Source organism: Myodes glareolus, chromosome 27 (genome assembly GCF_982192425.1).
Source record: "Myodes glareolus chromosome 27, mMyoGla1.1, whole genome shotgun sequence".
Taxonomy (NCBI): domain Eukaryota; kingdom Metazoa; phylum Chordata; class Mammalia; order Rodentia; family Cricetidae; genus Myodes; species Myodes glareolus.
In genome coordinates this window covers 43,948,703-43,966,005 of record NC_142052.1, presented here as the reverse complement: position 1 = coordinate 43,966,005, position 17,303 = coordinate 43,948,703, and the positions used below count along the sequence as shown (strand labels likewise).

The 17,303-nt window shown below is 44.7% G+C and overlaps 1 protein-coding gene across 3 annotated transcripts in view; it reads left to right on the top strand.

Moving 5' to 3' along the window:
- Positions 1 to 11,420: 11,420 nt before the first annotated feature.
- Positions 11,421 to 17,303, top strand: part of Als2 (alsin Rho guanine nucleotide exchange factor ALS2) — a 69,522-nt gene continuing 63,639 nt past the window's right edge. For 2 of the 3 annotated variants that reach the window (XM_087902396.1, XM_087902394.1), the window contains exon 1: positions 14,472 to 14,542. The gene's annotated coding sequence lies outside the window, so the exon portion shown is untranslated. Of the gene's footprint in view, positions 11,443 to 14,471; positions 14,543 to 17,303 lie in introns of those variants that run through there. The other variant, XM_087902395.1, reaches the window with a different exon arrangement.

The following is a 17,303-nucleotide window of genomic DNA, read 5'->3' as shown; positions in this document are numbered from 1 at the left end:
CCCGCCCCAGGCATGCGCACTGTCGCTGCCACCCCCCCTCCCCCAAGAGAAGTTGATTGACAGCGAGAAACCCCTGAGCCTGCCACCAGCCTAAACTGACTGACCCAGACTGCAGCTCCAGAGCCAGGTCGCTCAACTGTGCAGCAAGACCCCTCAGGCCAGCTCAGGGTGGCTTAGCCCTGCCTGCATCGCCCTCTTCCTTCCCCTCCTGTTATTCTGGGCTCGCATTTACTGTTCCTCCTCTCTCTTCAGTCTTCTTTCCCGGAAAGCTGGGTTAGGAACAGTGGTAGCCTCTGTTCGTTCGTTCATTCATTTACTATTTATTTATCTATCGAGTTGATGTTTTGAGAAAGCCTCATGCAGTGTAGACTGGATTTAAACTTGCTATGTAGCCAAGGGTGCGGATGAATTCCTGATCCTCCTGCCTCCACCTCTGAGTGTGGCTGGGATTACAGGTGTGTGGGCTATATCCAGGCTCTCTCTCTCTCTCTCTCTCTATCCATAGCCTGGAGATACATACATACATACATACACACACACACACACACACACACAAATATATATATATATATATATATATATATAATAAAATTACCGGTTATCAATAATTTCAGTTTAGTTTCTCTATCATATCTTGGCTGTTGCTCTTCCTCTCTCAAATGTCATAGATTCAAATTACTGTGCTTATCTGAGAGCTTGTGTATTTCTTCCATTTCCATTCTGCTTTTTATTAAATTTAACAATGTGGGGGATAGGATCTAATGATTTTTATTGAATACGTGGGTAATCACAGACGTTCCGCACAACTAACATGAAAAATGTGGTCAGAAGTGTTAAAATAGTTCCTAACCGCCACAGAATGGAACACTAATGCCCAGAACTAGAAAACTAGAACAAGATTTTTACTTAATGACCAAGTGATTGATCGTCACTGTACATCGTTAAGTGAAGGAAGAAAATGAAGAGCAATGACTGTATCAAATTACTCCGGCCGTAAAGAAATGAGACAAAAGACCCAGAGGTGATAGCTCATTCCTTGTAAGCAGCATTTTAGGCAACTGAGGCAGGAGGATTGTCGCAAGATTGATGGCAGCCTGGAGAAACAGCCAGACCTTGGGTGGGGATGGGAGGCAACACAAAAGAGCTGGTGGTTCAAGTTTGTAACATGCAGGAAGGCTGAGGCAGGGGGATTTCCAGCTTAAGGCCAGCTCGGATGAGATAGTGAGACCCAGCATTCTATCAAAAACAAACTAAAAAACTGTTTCAGTGGGTGTCCCCAGCATGATCTTGACCTCTTTGCTCATATTCTCACTCCTCCCACTCTTTAACTGGACTTTGGGAGCTCAGTCCAGTTCAAATGTAACTAATTTTAGAAAACACAATTTATAAAACTCTCCAAAGACTACCTACTACACTTTATAAATGTATTTAATGAGAAGACATTCATAAACTATATTTTCACACACACGCAAATCTATGTTTGGTTGTATTTCTTATTCATTATAATTCCTAAATTTAAATGATTCATTACATTCTTAATAGGGCAGGAATAGGTAAGCAACTGTCTCATTAAACAGGAGTATGTGATATCATCTTTGGTAAAAAGATGCATATTTTGGACTGGCAAGATGGAGCGTTCTATGTGTTGACGCTGAGCAGAATTGCAAACACATGGTTTATGAGTCAGGGTTCTCTAGAGGAAGAGAACTGGTGTGTGTGTGTGTGTGTGTGTGTGTGTGTGTGTGTGTGTGTGAGAGAGAGAGAGAGAGAGAGAGAGAGAGAGAGAGAGAGAGAGAGAGAGAGAGAGACTAATTAGAGTGGCTTACAAGCTGTGGTCCAGTAACTTCACAATGGAAAATCCAAGAATCCAGCAGTTGTTCAAGCCGTGAGACTGCATGCCTCCATTAGTTTTCAATATATGTTGGAATCCCAAAGAAGCAGACCGTGATATCCGTGAAGCAAGGACACCGATGAGCAGGCAAAGAGCGAATGCTTCCTCATTTCATGTCATTTATACAGCGACCAACAGAAAGTGTGGCCCAGATTTGAGATGGGTCGTCACACCTCAAATGATCTGGATTCGGGGTGGGTCTTACCATTTCAAATAACTCAATCAGTTGCTTGAGTTGGGATTAATTCTAGATGTAGTCAAGTTGACGTCAAAGAAGGACGTCACACGTGGTGTCTAGGTCTCCCTTGTACCTTTGCTTGCACGTGTGCTTCGTGTATTGAGTTATTATTGCATATTAATGTGCCGTTTACTTGTGCTTAATTTCTATCATGAACTGGTGGTATTAGTTCCCATGGCGTCTTTTACTCCCATCATCTTAAAGAGAGAGTAACTGGTGGTCTTTACAAAGAGCATATGCGAAGAAGGTGACCATTTTCCAAAATTCAGAATTTTGATATTGCTTGGGCACTGCTTGAACAGAAATGTCAAATATCCAGTTACTGTGTTTAGCTTTAAATTCTATTTTCTCAGGGGCTGGAAGTATAGTTAGCTAGATATAGCTTTACTTAGCATGCACTAGGCTAGCAAAGGGTAGAACAAGAAAAATACATTCCACGTTCCTTGCCCTGATTATAGATAGATTCCTCCTGCCTTGTTTCTGGCTCTTTCCACATAATGGCCTTCACCTCCAAAAGAGAAGCTTACCTGTTGTTGATCAAGACTCAACCACAGCAGGATGCCCAGGAGTGCCAAGTGACGGCGTATGTGTGGGTCCACATGCTGAATGACTGGAAAGCAATGACCTCAAAACCACTTCCCAGGCAGCAAAGTCTGATTACAAGGTGTTCCTGCGGCAGATGGCTTGGCTTGCACAACAGTGTGCTTTTGCAGGACCCCCTGGCTAAGGCTGTAAGGGATCCTCGGGGCGTCTGTAGTTACAGGGAAATTGGAAGGCACCCTTTTCCCAGTAAGAAAGATGAAATGAAACCATAATCTAGATACAGTGGCCCATACCTGTAATCCTATGATGATAGGGAGCCAGGGAAGAGGTAGGAAGATTGGCTCCGTGGAGGCTAAACTGGGCTTCAGAGTGAGACACACAAAATAAAACAAATGTTTCCTTCTAAAGAGCAGACATTTTCCTCCATTCTCTGCATGTATGGTTACTTAATTGGTTTAACGAATTGATGATGTGGTCCCCACTGAAATTGGAGACCACAATTTTTAAATTTTATTTTAATTTTCCATTTTTAACATAACAGCTCAGGATTTATTTATTTATTTATTTATTTATTTATTTATTTATTTGAGACAAGATCTCATTACATCCCTATAGCTGGCCTAGATCTCTCTACATAAACCAGGCTGGCTTCAAACTCCCAGAGAGCCACCTGCCTTTACCTCCCAAGTGTTGGGATTAAAGATTTTCACCACTATGCTCAGCTTTAACTTTTTTTAAAAAAAAATTACATTTTTATTTATTTTTGTGTGTATGGGAAAGGTAGGGGCTGCCTTAGGTTGGAGAAATCAACCAGGAACGGCCCCAGAAACTGTCTTTCTTCTGACTGACTTTCACAGTACTGGAAGGCCATTGGGAGGACAAAGACTTCAGTCCAGCGTTAGACCCTGCATGCTGCAATACAGACCTGGCAGTCTAGATGTGCCCACTGGTGAGGTAGTGGCATTGCTGTTTGAAGGGTGGGGAAGGGGTAGGGTGATAAACAACTGCTTTCTGATTGGATATCAGGCCTGCTCCACATGGGGGAAATCATGCCTGGTACCGTAAACCTTGCCCAAAGTCCTGGCTTCTAGGGGGAATCCGCTACCATCGTCTTGCTAATTTGCTTAAGTTATCAAACCACTCTCTAAATCGTCTAAGGCTTAACTTTTTACCACGAGTAAGTGCTGCTTTCAACCTTCATCAGAGATGAGTATATGTGACTATTGAGTGCTCATTCCTAAATGGATCTTCTATACCCACCCTCGAGGCTCAGGGAACATCCAGGAAGAGGGTGGGAAGGATATCAGAGTCCTAGGCTAGGAAGGCTTGCTGCAAATGCTGTCTTCTGGCCATGACATCGCTATTGCACTCATGAACCTACGTGTGGTTGCATGCACAAGATCTAGCCTTTTTTTGGTCCTTCATGGGTGAGGAGGAGGGTCTCACAAGGCCCCGCCCCTAATAGAGGGAGGCAGGGTAAAACAAGAGGATCATCTCAATTCAAGGCTAGCCTGGGCTACCTAGCAAGACACTATCTCATGAAATGAACCCAAACTATTGGCGTTTGGTGGTTGCTAGAGAAGATAGTCGGTTTTCTTTAGGGGTGTGGCTTCTGGTACCCATGAGTACGCAGTCGGGTCTCACCGGACTCAGCGAATTCATAGAGATGAGGAGATAGTGGGCCATGTGTTTTAGGGAGTCCGGGAGGAGAGGAAAGGGTAGGTAGGAGGTGGATAGGATCAAGATACATTTTATACTGTGTGAAATTGTCGGTTAATGAAAGAATATGTTTTAGAGACACTTGAGTTTTTTTTCTCTCTGGTTGCTGTGGATTTTGCTGACACACGGGTATGCTTTGTCTGGTATTGGGAAGCACCACCTCTCCTGCATGAACCTGTAGGAGCATCTGCCTGCGGATCTGACTAAAGGCTAGCAACACATTTAGAGATACGTCTCAGGTAGACACTGGTCACTTAACCTTACTTTATCCTGCGTAAGTACCTGGTTTTGTCAAACAGGTTTCAGTAAGCTTTGAAAGCACACAGTCTCGTGCAGCGGCGTGATGGCACAAACGGTTCAAACGCGCTCATGCATGCACACGCTAACTAAATGAATGAACATACAATGTAAACAATGTTTAAACAAACAAAAAGCAATAATGCTGATACGTTTGCACACTAGACGTTGCTAATTTCTGGGCTTTAAAACGTCCCTGTTGTCTTTAGCATTGCCCGATAGCTTCTGTTCCGTCCTAGTGGAACAGCCTAGCATGGAGCCCTTTGACACGGCGGTGCACACTCCAGTCTAAAAAGTAGGGTTAGGACGTTATTTAAGATACACACTGGAAGTTATAACTACTTTCCAAGACGCATGTGTTGTGGGGTATGTAAATACTAATAAATTCAAATTGCAAAAATAAATGTGAGGTAAAATCTGATCACCAGGAACTCTGTGTGAGACCTCACGAAGCTCCCACTCCTGTCCCATTCCCAGGGTGTCTGAGCCCCTACTGACCCTGGTTCTGGGACGAGGACAGCCTTGTACCAACAGCACCACCTGGTGGCTGGGATGAGAACTGACTAGGTCAAGTTTTTCTTCGAAACTCCAAATCTTGGCATACGCCTCAGTTTTCCTTAGACTTTGCAGTTCAGAGCTGATCTGATTCCACCTCAGGTAGTCCTTTCCTCATCTTTACACACATCTCTTTTTAAGTTTTTTCTTTGTGTTATTCAGTTGTTCATAAATTTTTCTGACTCTCCCAACTATCTTCAGCCTGATAGTCGCTAGCATCAACTCAGACCGGGGGGGGGGGGGGGGGGGGGAGGGGGAGGAGGAGGGGGAGGGCGGGCGGGGCTGCGATGTTCGCCTATGGCCACACCACCCTGGCTGCCCTCCTGAAATGTACAGGCGTGAACAATGACCTTGAAAAATCAAGCATTTCAAACCTTTGTGCAAAATATTCAGTTCATGTCCTTGCTTCAGAAATACAGTCCTTACCAGCTCTTAAATGCCCCCAGTTCTGTTTGTTCCCCCATGAAGCTGTCTTCTGTGGTAGCCAAGAGGGGAGACGGTGGCTCAAAATCAGAAGTGAAGTTCCTCAACCTAACATTTTAGACTCCTTGGTTAAAGAGGCATTGGCTCAAGTCTGGCTGCTTCCTGTGGGCACGGGGCAACGTGAGAGAGGGGAGAACTGGGAGTTGGAGGTCTCTGGCTCAGCGAGAGGCGTGGCTGGAGCGGCATCCAGTTTACTGTCATCCTGGAGACCTCAGGCAGCTGTTTCTCGAGGGAGATGAGAAGGCAGGTGGCCAGGAGAAAAAATATTTTGTTATTATTGGCCCTATGAATGGGGTTAGTCATGGGAAGAGTCATGAACTGCCAGGAAGGATAGGACAGAGAAGTGTCCTGGTTGTACAGGTGAGGCCCGGATGTATAATTGGGACACAAGAGCAGAGAAAACCAGATTTTGGTAGATAGGTGTCCTTGATCCAGGAGATTTGGTACCAATGGTGAATTCCCAGGAGCTGGTGCAGGTGTTGGCCTTGTCTGGAGAACGCTTTGTACATTGGTCTTGGCCCAGACAGCAGGAGTGATATAATTCCCTTCTCTACCTTTCACTTGACTGTCTGCTAGAGAAAAAGAGCAGACTTCGAGGCAACACTCTGTAGCTCTGGCTGGATGACCCTGGCAGACCCTTCACCTCCTCCATCTCATGGATTCAGAAGTTTAGTCCGTTAGCATCATGGCAGCTGGGAGTACAGCAGGGTGCAGGCAGAAATGGTGCTGGAGAATTCTACATCTTTATCCAAAGGCAACAGAAAGTGAACTCTAAACAAATCTTAAAAACAAAAACAAAAAAGCTTAGACCGTTGTTTTAAAAAGATTCCAAGACAGTAAGTGGCTGAGATGTTGGACAAGGGGCACCCGGGGGCACTTCCTCATGGATGAAACTTTTTGCAGGAAGATACTAAGACAAGAAACAAAGACCCACAGGTGATGTGGTAAAGACGAGGTCTGACTTAATACTTACCTCAAACCAAAAACTAACTGGACGTAGATAAGCAGAGGCTAATGTTATTTTATTGGAAGCACGTGCTATATGAGAGGATTGAGTCATAGATTCAAAAGGCCTACATTATGACATATTCATCATTAAAAGTTAGATATAGCATCTTTTAGTAACATTTAACTATCTCTACTTAAATAAAATGTCTTATATCTGAATATTTTCTATAATCTGCACTACTTCTTTTTCTTATTATTTTCAATTCTTAGTTTTTTATGACAACCACTATCTATCCTAGCATTTTGAAGTTATAAAAATTTCACATGTAATATTTCAGAAATATTTTTAGAGCATTAATTAAGCTTCAAGCTAAAAACACATCTCAGAGATTTATTGGCAAGTGTATTTATTTGAAACCTGGAAATTGTTTTCCCTTGGAACAGTGAGGTAAATAATGGTTCATTCCCAGACAAACTTAGAAATGGTTTTTGATTTGTGGTATCATTCTATGCTGAAGGTGGTGTTTTTGTGATATTTTGTAGCGAAACAGCCATTTTTCGTGAATTCTATAGTACTTAGAGAAAAGTGGGGTGGAGGAGACAAGACGAGGTGCTTCACAGAAATTTCAAACTATGGCGTGCAGGGAGGAAGTCCAGAAGGTGGGAAGCAGTGCCCGGGTAGCCTGAGGTCAAAGGGAAAGTGTGCTCAGTGCAATATGGACCAAAACATCTCGTCCGGGCTGGTGGCATGGTTCAGCCGGTAAAGATGCTTCCTGCATAAACCTAACAAGCTGAGTTCGATCCCAGAAACCCACATAAGGATGGAAGAGCACCAACCCCACAAAATCGGCTTCTGACCTCCGCATGTTACTTTGTCTCCACATTGAAGTTTTATTGTGCAAACAAAAGGTCTAGAAACTGATACACAATAGATACAACATCATAAATCTGCATCCAAGAGGATACAGTTCAATGGTAGAGTGTTTGTCCGATAAATTCAAAGGCCCTGGCTTCAATTTCCAGGAATGAAAAACCACATACCTGTCAAATGAGTCTGAGAGAGTACATCAGGAAGGTAACTTCTAAGTGTAAGAAACACTGTGTTACGGAAGCATAAAGCAACCAGAGGCCTTAAATTCAATGAGAAGTGGTCACATGCCTTTCTGGGAGCATCCTGACAGTCGCCTTTAAAGGGGAGGAGCAGTCAACAAAAGCTCTACCTTTTCACAGAAAGTGCCTGGACAGACAGGTAGAGCATTCCTCTGCTATTTCTTTCAGATTAAAGTTCAGGGTATTTTTTTAAGTATAGCATTTTTTTTTATTTTACTAGTGTGCATTAGTTGTAGAAAATAGTTTTGTTATGACATTTTCATATATGCATATAATATATTCCTGTCATATCCACCCTCCCTGTCACTGTCTCTCATTTGTCTTCCTGGCCACCTGCCCTCCCAATGGTACACGTTACTTTTTAGCTGTTTGTATGTATGTACGTACACGTAGATTAAGAATGTATGTGATTTGGTGGATGTTTTTGTTTTGTTTTGTTTTGTTTTCCAAGTCAGGGTTTCTTTGTGTAACAGCACTGACTATACTGGAACTTGCTCTGTAGACCAGGCTGGCCTTGAATCACAGAGATCCACCTACTTCTACCTCCCAAGTGCTGGGATTAAAGGTGTGCACCACCACTGCCTGGACGTGGTTTTGTTTCTTAGTATTGGGTTTGGGGTATTGTTTTCCTTCACTCTGGAACATCACACTCACTAGGCAGGCTCTCTGCCACTGATCTATGCTCCCAGCCCTGGGAATCTGGAAATTCCACACTTTCACCTCACACCCTCTCCATGACTACTGCCCTATTGACAAATATATACTTCAAAACAAAACTTCTCCAAGGAAACATCTTCCCTTCCTCCCCTTCAGGGGCCTTCTGCATTTCCCCAAGTCTTCTGCTGCATTAGTTAGGGTTTCTATTGCTGTGGAGAGACACCATGACCACAGAAACTCTTATAAAGGAAGACATTTAATTGGGGGTGACTTACAGTTCAGAGGTTCAGTTCATTATCATCATGGTGGAGAGCATGGCAATGTGCAGGCAGACATGTTTCTGAAGAAGTAGCTGAGAGTCCTACATCTTGCAGGCAACAGGAAGTTGACTGAAACACTGGGCGGTATCCTGAGCATAGGGAACCTTAAAACCCGCCCCACAGTGATGCACTTCCTCCAACAAGGCCATACCCACTCCAACAAAGCCACATTGTCTATAGTGCTACTCTGTATGAGATTATGGGGTTCAATTACATTCAAACTACCACATTTGTCTTCACTGCAAGTGCTCCCCCCGTTCGAGTTCCAAGTTTGGGAAGAGAAAGAACATAGTTCTGGTCTTATCAACAACCTGCCTCTTTTCCCTCCCTTTTCCTGTTCTTATATCCCCTCCTCCTTCTTATCTCCCTCCTTTGAGACATGGTTTCACTATGTGAACTAGGCTAGCCTCCACTTGTGATTGTGATGTATGTGACCCTCCTGACCTCCTCCCTGTGCCTCCTGAGTGCTGGAATTACAGGTGTGTATCCCAGTTGCTCATTCATCCCCACTGCACACACTTCTTTTGAGACAAAGTCTTGCTGTATAGTTCAGGCTTGTTTCAAACCTGTAATCCTCCCCTCTGTCCTCCCTAATGCTGTGACTATAGGTTAGTACCGCTATAGCTGGTCACATACAGGTTTTGCTCCAGCACGCCACATACAGAAAACCATTTTGTCCTCACTTCACCAATGGGTTAGGCCTATTGCCATTCCCATTTTATGGTTGAGGAGGTCAAGGCACACAGAGGTTGGCATGACTCATGTCATGGTCACAGAGTCAAGTGCTGAGGTTGAAATCAGGCATGTGACTACGGTTGCTGCCCACTTCTGAAGTCCTGGTCACTATGCTACTTTATAATTATTTATTAGCCATCACTCTGCCTTTGTTCCAATTATTGCTACATAACCAAACATTCCACAGGCAGTGACTTAGGAATCAGGTCAGGAATTCAGACATGGCTTGACAAGGCTGTTTATCGGGATCGTTTGCCATTGGCTGGTGTCCCTCTATTGCATTCAACTGGTGCCTGCGTTGGCATGAAAGGTCTCAGAACCTGGCACTTGAGGGCTCCTCCTGGGAGTCTCCCTCTTCACATTGTTCCTCGTCTTAAAGTACGATGAGGTTTCTTCAGAACACAACAGCTGGAGAATCAAAACCAGAGCCTTGTGCACAACAGACAAGCACTGTATCTCCAGCTCTTTTCACATTCACAAGCTTTGAATCAGGGTGGGGTGCAAAACACCTGTAATCACCTCACTCTGGAGGTAGGAGCAGGAGGATCAGAAGTTCAAGGCCAATCTTGGCTACACTGCAAGTTTGAGGCCACCCGGGGCTACGTGAGACCCTGTCTCAGGAAACTAAAACCAAACCAACAAACAGATCCTCAGAAGAAAAGTTTCTTAAAAAACGCATGACTAAGTGTAAGAATGAGAAGAGTTAATTTTTCCTCCACCCCTGTTCCCAGGGGTCCATTCATTTTTCTCCAGGGGAGGCCATGCTTTTCTGTAAAGGTTTATTTTTATTTATGTATATTCATGCATCTCTGTGAATGTATGTCATGTGTATGAAGGTATTGTGAAGGCCAGAAGAGGCAGCTGTGAGCTGTTCCACATGGATGCTTGTTACTGAACTTGGGTCCTCTGTAAAAGCAGTGAACGCTCTTAACCCCTGAGCATCTCTCTTACCCATCATTCCTTTTTGTAATATTTTATCTATTATTTGTATTCAGTGTATTTTGATCATATTCACCCCCCACTCCTTTCCAACTCCTCTTGGCCCCCTCAATAGCCCCTTCAAACTTCATGTAGTCATACATGTAAAAGGACAGCCTTCCCACAGCAATCTTCCCCATCCTCAGACTCTTACATTCTCTGTCTTCTCTTCTGCACCGTGTGTGTGTGTGTGTGTGTGTGTGTGTGTGTGTGTGTGTATGATGATATAGACATCCCAATTGTGGCTGAGCACTCAATGGTCACTTATTGCTCAGCACTTGGACAATTTATAAGTCTCTAGATCTAACTTGCAGATCAGTATACATATGATATATATGATATATATACTGATATATATATATATACATACTGATATATAGTCCTCTTTCTTTTCTTTTATTTGCATGTATGTCTGTGTGAGGGTGTCAGATCCTGGAATTGGAGTTACAGACAATTGTGTGCTGCCAGTGCTCTTAACCTTGGAGCTATCTCTCCAGCCCCTATCCTCTCTCTCTCTCTCCCTCCCTCCCTCTCTCCCTCTTTCCCTCCCTCCCTTCTCCCTCCCTCCCTCCCTCCCTCCCTGTTTCTCCAGGGTTTATTTGTGTAACCCCGGCAGTTCTGGAATTTGCTCTGTGAACCGGGATGGCCTTGAACCTGCCTCTCCCTCCTGAGTTCTGGGATTAAGGTGTGTGTCTCCCTGACTGGTTCCTATCCTCTTTCTTTGAATGATTGCACAGAATGGCTCTGTTGCAGGACTGTAGGTTGGTGCGGGAGAATTATCTGTATTCTGTCAATCATATTTTAATAAAACGCTGATTGGCCAGGCAGGCAGTATAGGCAGGAAAGCCAGACAGGAAGTAGGGGTGGAGCAAAGAGACTGGGAGTATTCTGGAAGCTGAAGCTCTCTCTCAGCCACTCCTGCGCAGATCACTGAAGAAGCAACATGTAAGCTGCCCCCGCTGGAAAAGGTACTGAGCCATTATGGCTAACATAGATAATGATAATGGATTAATATAAGTTACAAGGACTAATAAGAAGCCTGACCCAATGGGCCAATCAGTTTATAACCTTATGGAGTCCTGTGTGTAATTTCTCTTTGGGATTTGCTGGCTGTTGGGGTACTGGGTGGGACAGAAGCCCCAACAAGCCGGCCCCCGTCATGTTACAGTAGGTGACTTCTGCCTTCAGCAGACCAGAATAAACAGAGATTGCAGATTGTGACAACAAAGACTGTGAGATTAAAAAGTGGAAGCAGAGGTGGCATTAAACAGGAACAATACGATGTCTGGAGATCTAAGACTGATACAGTCTTAAAGGGGAGCAGAGTCCTCAGAACAGTCTCCACAGCAGCCCTCCCCCATTCTCTCAAACCAACCCCTTTATGTTTCTGTAACAGTTTGGAGTATTTTGCCAGATGGTGGTGATGCACGACTTTAATCCCAACACTTGGGAGGGAAGAAGGGAGGCAGATCTCTGAGTTGGAGGCTAGCTTTGTCCACAAAATGAGTTCCATAACATCCAGAGTGTTGTAATTTTAAAAAAGCAGTGTGTGAGAGTAAGACTTCATTAGACAGAGTTCATGTGGAGGGTTTTTTATTAGGGGAAAGGGAACATAAAAATAATAGGGAAGGAGACCGACCTTGGGACAGAAGCAGCAGAAAAGAAGAAAGTGTGTGTGTGTGTGTGTGTGTGTGTGTGTGTGTGTGAGAGAGAGAGAGAGAGAGAGAGAGAGAGAGGCAGGGCCCTTTCAAAAGGGAGCATAGTGAATGTGCACAGGAGGTGCTCTTACTGGCTGCAATTGAGGATGTATCCTATCAGAATCCCAAGGGCAGACCCATACAGACACCTGAATACCAACACAGAGAAACACAGAGAAACCCTGTCTTGAAAAGCAAAACAACAACAACAACAACAACAAAAAGTAGGTAGAGCGTTAGGCTGCACAGGAGATAAAACAGAAAGAAAATAACTAAAAATGAAAACACAGCAGTTCATTTTTTAAAATATTTTTATGGTTTATTTAACTATTTTATGTGCATTGGTGTGAAGGTGTCAGACCCCCTGCAACTGGATCTTCAGACAGTTGTGAGCTGCCATGTGGGTGCTGGGAATTGAACCCGGGTCCTCTGGAAGAGCAGTCAGTACTCTTAACCACTGAGCCATCTCTCCAGCCCCCACAGCAGTTCATTTATTGGAGAGAAAGAATGAGAAGTGGAATTGAGAGATGGAAGAGAGGAATTTTAAAAAATTGGGCAAGTCTCTAAATGGATTAGAAGGATTCCTTTATACAGGGGAAGGATTAGTTTGGGAGGACCCAATATCTCTTTCCAGAAGTGGGAAAGGAAGGCTTCAGCTGCAGGGAGATTTTCAACAGTACTTAGGGAAAGGGAAGGAAATTCACCTTCAGGAGTCTCCTTTCCTCAGAAATGTAGATGAAGATTTTATTTTTATTTTTCACTTTTATTGAGAGAGGTGGGCAGGCTAGAGTTCAGGAAGAGATTAGGGCGTGTGAAGATGGGGTTCCCTGGGGGAGGGAACAGGAGATAGTGTGAGCGCCGGTCTACAAATGGTACTGTTTTAGGCTCAGTAGTACAGTTTGGCCACATGGATGTCTCAGTTGAAACTGTGTGACCATCCTGAGAGGGGTGCAGGTATTCTCAGGAAAGACACTTGTGCCCCTCATTTAGGCTATTAAACTAATAGGATAGCGGGACCCAAGAATTAGAATTTCCTCAAGTGTCTCTTGTTGAGGAAGGAAAAGATGAGTTCCCCTTGAAACCAGAGGGAACAGCAGACGACTAGTTAGTCCGCTTTGCAGGACAGATCAAGAGCTGAGGTACGGTGTTTGTGATGGGCAGAACCACACCCTGAGCTTATCTCTTGCCTTTTATTTAAACCTCGTGGTGGAGGTAGGTGGAAAGGTGTCATTGGACTGAGTTCTTTGTTCTTCTTCCTAATGTAGTCACATTAGAGGCACCAGTTGGGGACCTTTATGCAGGAACTTTAGATTCGGAGTATGCATCTATCTTAAATTGAGTAAGTGTCAGTTTGTAGGTTCAGCGATGCCCACTGCCTAGCAGCAGAGTTCACTCTTGCTGTGTTCTGGGTAATGTTCTAGGGAGGGCTGACGGGTGTAGTTCAAGCACGGATTGCTGTGGAACTGTGAGGCAAGCAAAACCATTTTAACGTTGTAAATTATATTGAGGAGCCCCGAGGGAATCGTGACGGAGGACAACTCATTCCTTCCCGCCTGTTCTACCCTTTGGGGTGGACGCGCGGCATACGAACACGCGTGAAGACATGACGTCATGCGGGGGGGGAGAAGCGATCTTCGTTAGGGAACAGTCTATGAACGAAGCTTGAAGATAGTTCGTGTTTTCACTTTTGTGATTTTTCTTGAAACAGAGTCTCGTCTAGCTCAGGCTGGCTGTGTGACTGGCTTCGAATTCCTGATCCTGCTGATCTCTGCCTCACAAGTGCTGGGCTTGCAGACGTATGCAGTCATACTCCACGACGTAAGATCTTTCTTTCTTTCTTTCTTTCTTTCTTTCCTTCCTTCCTTCCTTCCTTCCTTCCTTCCTTCCTTCCTTCCTTCCTTCCTTCCTTCCTTCCTTCCTTCCTTCCTTCCTTCCTTCCTTCCTTCCTTCCTTCCTTCCTTCCTCTTTTCTTTTTTTCTTGCGTCTTTCACAGTTTCGAGGAGGTAACCACACTTACAGTAGCCTCCAACCCCTAGCGCGGTCTACCGTTACCGTGGAAACGCTGAGGCCATCCGGTTCGTTCCCTAAGTCTTCCGTTGCCGCTAAAGTGCGCCCTAGGACCATTGGTTCCGCCCTAGTTCACTCTCTTGCCTGCAGGCGCTGCTGCGTCCCAAGCAATCTTGATTCCTGCCGGACACCGTCACCAGCTCCCGTTGGCCCCACCCACCCCGCAGGCCCGCCTCCTCTAGCTCCGCCCCTTCTCGGATGCCCCGCCCCCGTGAATCAGCTGATCCGGCGTTCCCCGCGGTGCAGTCCGGAGTCGCGCCTGGCGGGTGGGTGGGCCGGGAGCGCTGAGCGGCGGCTGCGTCAGGTGAGCCTGTGCGGGTCCGGGTCGGGCTTGGGTCGGAAGGGTCGGCCGAGGTGTGGGAGCGGGCGTTGCTCTGGCCTGCGGGGTCCGCGATTGTCTGTGGAGGAGCCCCGGACGCGGTGGCTCGGCCCGGGTCCTTGCTGCTGCCGCGGTCCGGCTGTGGGATTCCTCCGTGTCCCCTCTTCCCGCCTCCACCCACGCTGCTTTCCGCCCGTTCGCTCGGGAGGGTTTCTTGAATGTCCGCACCCGGCGCGGGGCTGGCAAGCGGCTGAACCTGCCTGAGTGCCCGAGGTTGGTTTGCCCCGGGGTGCAGATCGCGGTGAGAAGTGGACGGGGGCTTTCGGTGGCTGGGAACAGCGTTTGTGAAAAATAAAAAGGACTTTGATATTAGTAATTGGTAGTTTGGCCAAATCCTAGGCAATGGTCCTCCAGAGGAGAGAATAAGCATTCCCAAGACAGGAAAAAGAACACAGGGGCGATCTAGAGGAAATGGTCCTCACATTGATGTTGGTCCTCTAGGCAACAGGGCTGTTTTGCAGACAGGCATCTGTGGGTTTGTAGAAGCAAGCTACTATATAGGACTTCCGTGGTGACCAGAGAGGAAAAGCACACTGGTTGAATTGGGGTGGCCAAGGAAGCGCTTTCTTTTTGGTTTAGGATGGAAGCGGGGAATAACTGCTGTACCCAAATTCAGGTTGTTCGTCTATTGCTCTTACATTTGTAACCGTTCTTTAGATGTCAAGGATACACCGTATGATGTAGGGTTTGTTTGTTTGTTTGTTTTCTCAGCAGGTACAGAAATGCAGCAAAGCCGTAGGCCGCACTTTTTTGTTTTTGTTTATCATATACATGTGTTCGGTAATTGAGATCAGTGAAAATTTTGCTCTTCGTTTCATATTTTTGATTAAGCGATTCGCTGTGTAGCTCAGTCTGGCCTAGAACTTGTGGCTCCCGTCCTGCCTCAGCATTCTGAGTATTGGGATTATAGGCAGTCACTGCCATACAATGAGTGAAATGTAGTATTTTAACCTTGGTAATAGAAGCACGGTGGTTAAGAGTCCTAGGCTTTGGAATATCTTGAACACATCTGTCTTTGAGCCTCTTTCCTCAGATTTCTTAGCTCTACCCTAGACTTTCTTGGTGTTAGTACTTTTACATGTATGGCTCATGCATCATTTATTGCGGTTTCCAGGCCATGGGAAATGACCAATATTTATTAACTGTATAGTTACTCATTTCTTCTAGTATATCATGAGTCAGGCTACATAGTGACCTTTTGTTTTCTAAGAGATAGGAGCAATAATTGGAGTTTATTAAGAAAAGGATATAACACATATTTAAGCACAGGCATTAAAAGAGTGGGCAAGGGCCATGGACATCTAAGAGTGGGCACAAGCTTCTCTATATAGAGTCGCCAATACATAATAGGACCCTAAAGAGGACATAGGCTTCTCTGTTGACTGTCTCTGATAGAACAACTATTCTTCATTTTAAGAAATAATTTTATGATTTTTATTTAGAGGAAAAAATGATTTCAAGTTATCCTCCAGTAACTTTGGCATTACATAAAGGTATTTTAATATGGAAAATATGCTGATATAATCTACACCTAGTCAACACTTGTTACTTCCTAATTTTTGTCTAGTATTGGTAGGTTTAGAGTTCATGGTTAAATAAGAAAATTCAAAGCTGTTTTATAATCTTAAAATTTGCAAACATGGCCCAGTGAGATGACTCAGTGGGTAAAGGTACTTGTCATCAAACCTAATGGCTTTAGTTAATTCCTGAAACCCAGTGATAAAGGGACTGAGCTGACGGCCTTGAGTTGTCCTCATGAAAAATAATAAATTAAATAAATATAATAAGTTTTTTGAAAATAGTATCTATAGTAGTGTTCAACAGGTAATTTGGTGTTAAATGGAAAATAATTTAGTGTAAAATTGAAAAATAGACCCAAGGTAATTTAGGAAGAAAACTTGAATAGTATTCACAAACCACATTTATTTATTTTTGAGACAGGGTCTTGATTTGTAATTTAGGCTGGTCTAGAGTTCTTGATTCTCCTGCTTCAGCTTCTGGGCTGCTGGGATTACATATGTGTGCTACCGCACATACCCCTTCTTTCTGGGCTGTTGGGATTACATATGTGTGCTACCACACATACCCCTTCTTTCTGGGCTGCTGGGATTACACACGTGTGTGCTAACGCACACTCCCCTACTTTCTGGGCTGCTGGGATTACATATGTGTGCTACCGCACATACTCCTTCTTTCTGGACTACTGAGATTACACATGTGTGCTACCACACATACCCCTTCTTTCTGGACTACTGAGATTACACATGTGTGCTACCGCACATACCCCTTATTTCTGGGCTGTTGGGATTACATATGTGTGCTACTGCACATACCCCTTCTTTCTGGGCTGCTGGGATTACATATGTGTGCTACCACACTCCCCTACTTTCTGGGCTGCTGGGATTACACACATGTGTACTACTGCACTCCCCTACTTTCTGGACTGCTGGGATTACATATGTGTATGCTACCACACATACCCCTACGCTGGGCAGTTGGACTGTCAGAGGGTAAAGGGTATGGTGAGATACTGCTGGAGTTCTGATTTTAGTTTTTATGTGATTAGATGAGTTTAAAACAAGCGGTAACTGATCCTGAGTCTTTTTTTTTTTTTTTTTTTGGAGGGGGTAGCCTTATGTATCCTAGGCTCCCCTCAAACGTGCTGTACAGTTGAATTGTGGAGGCT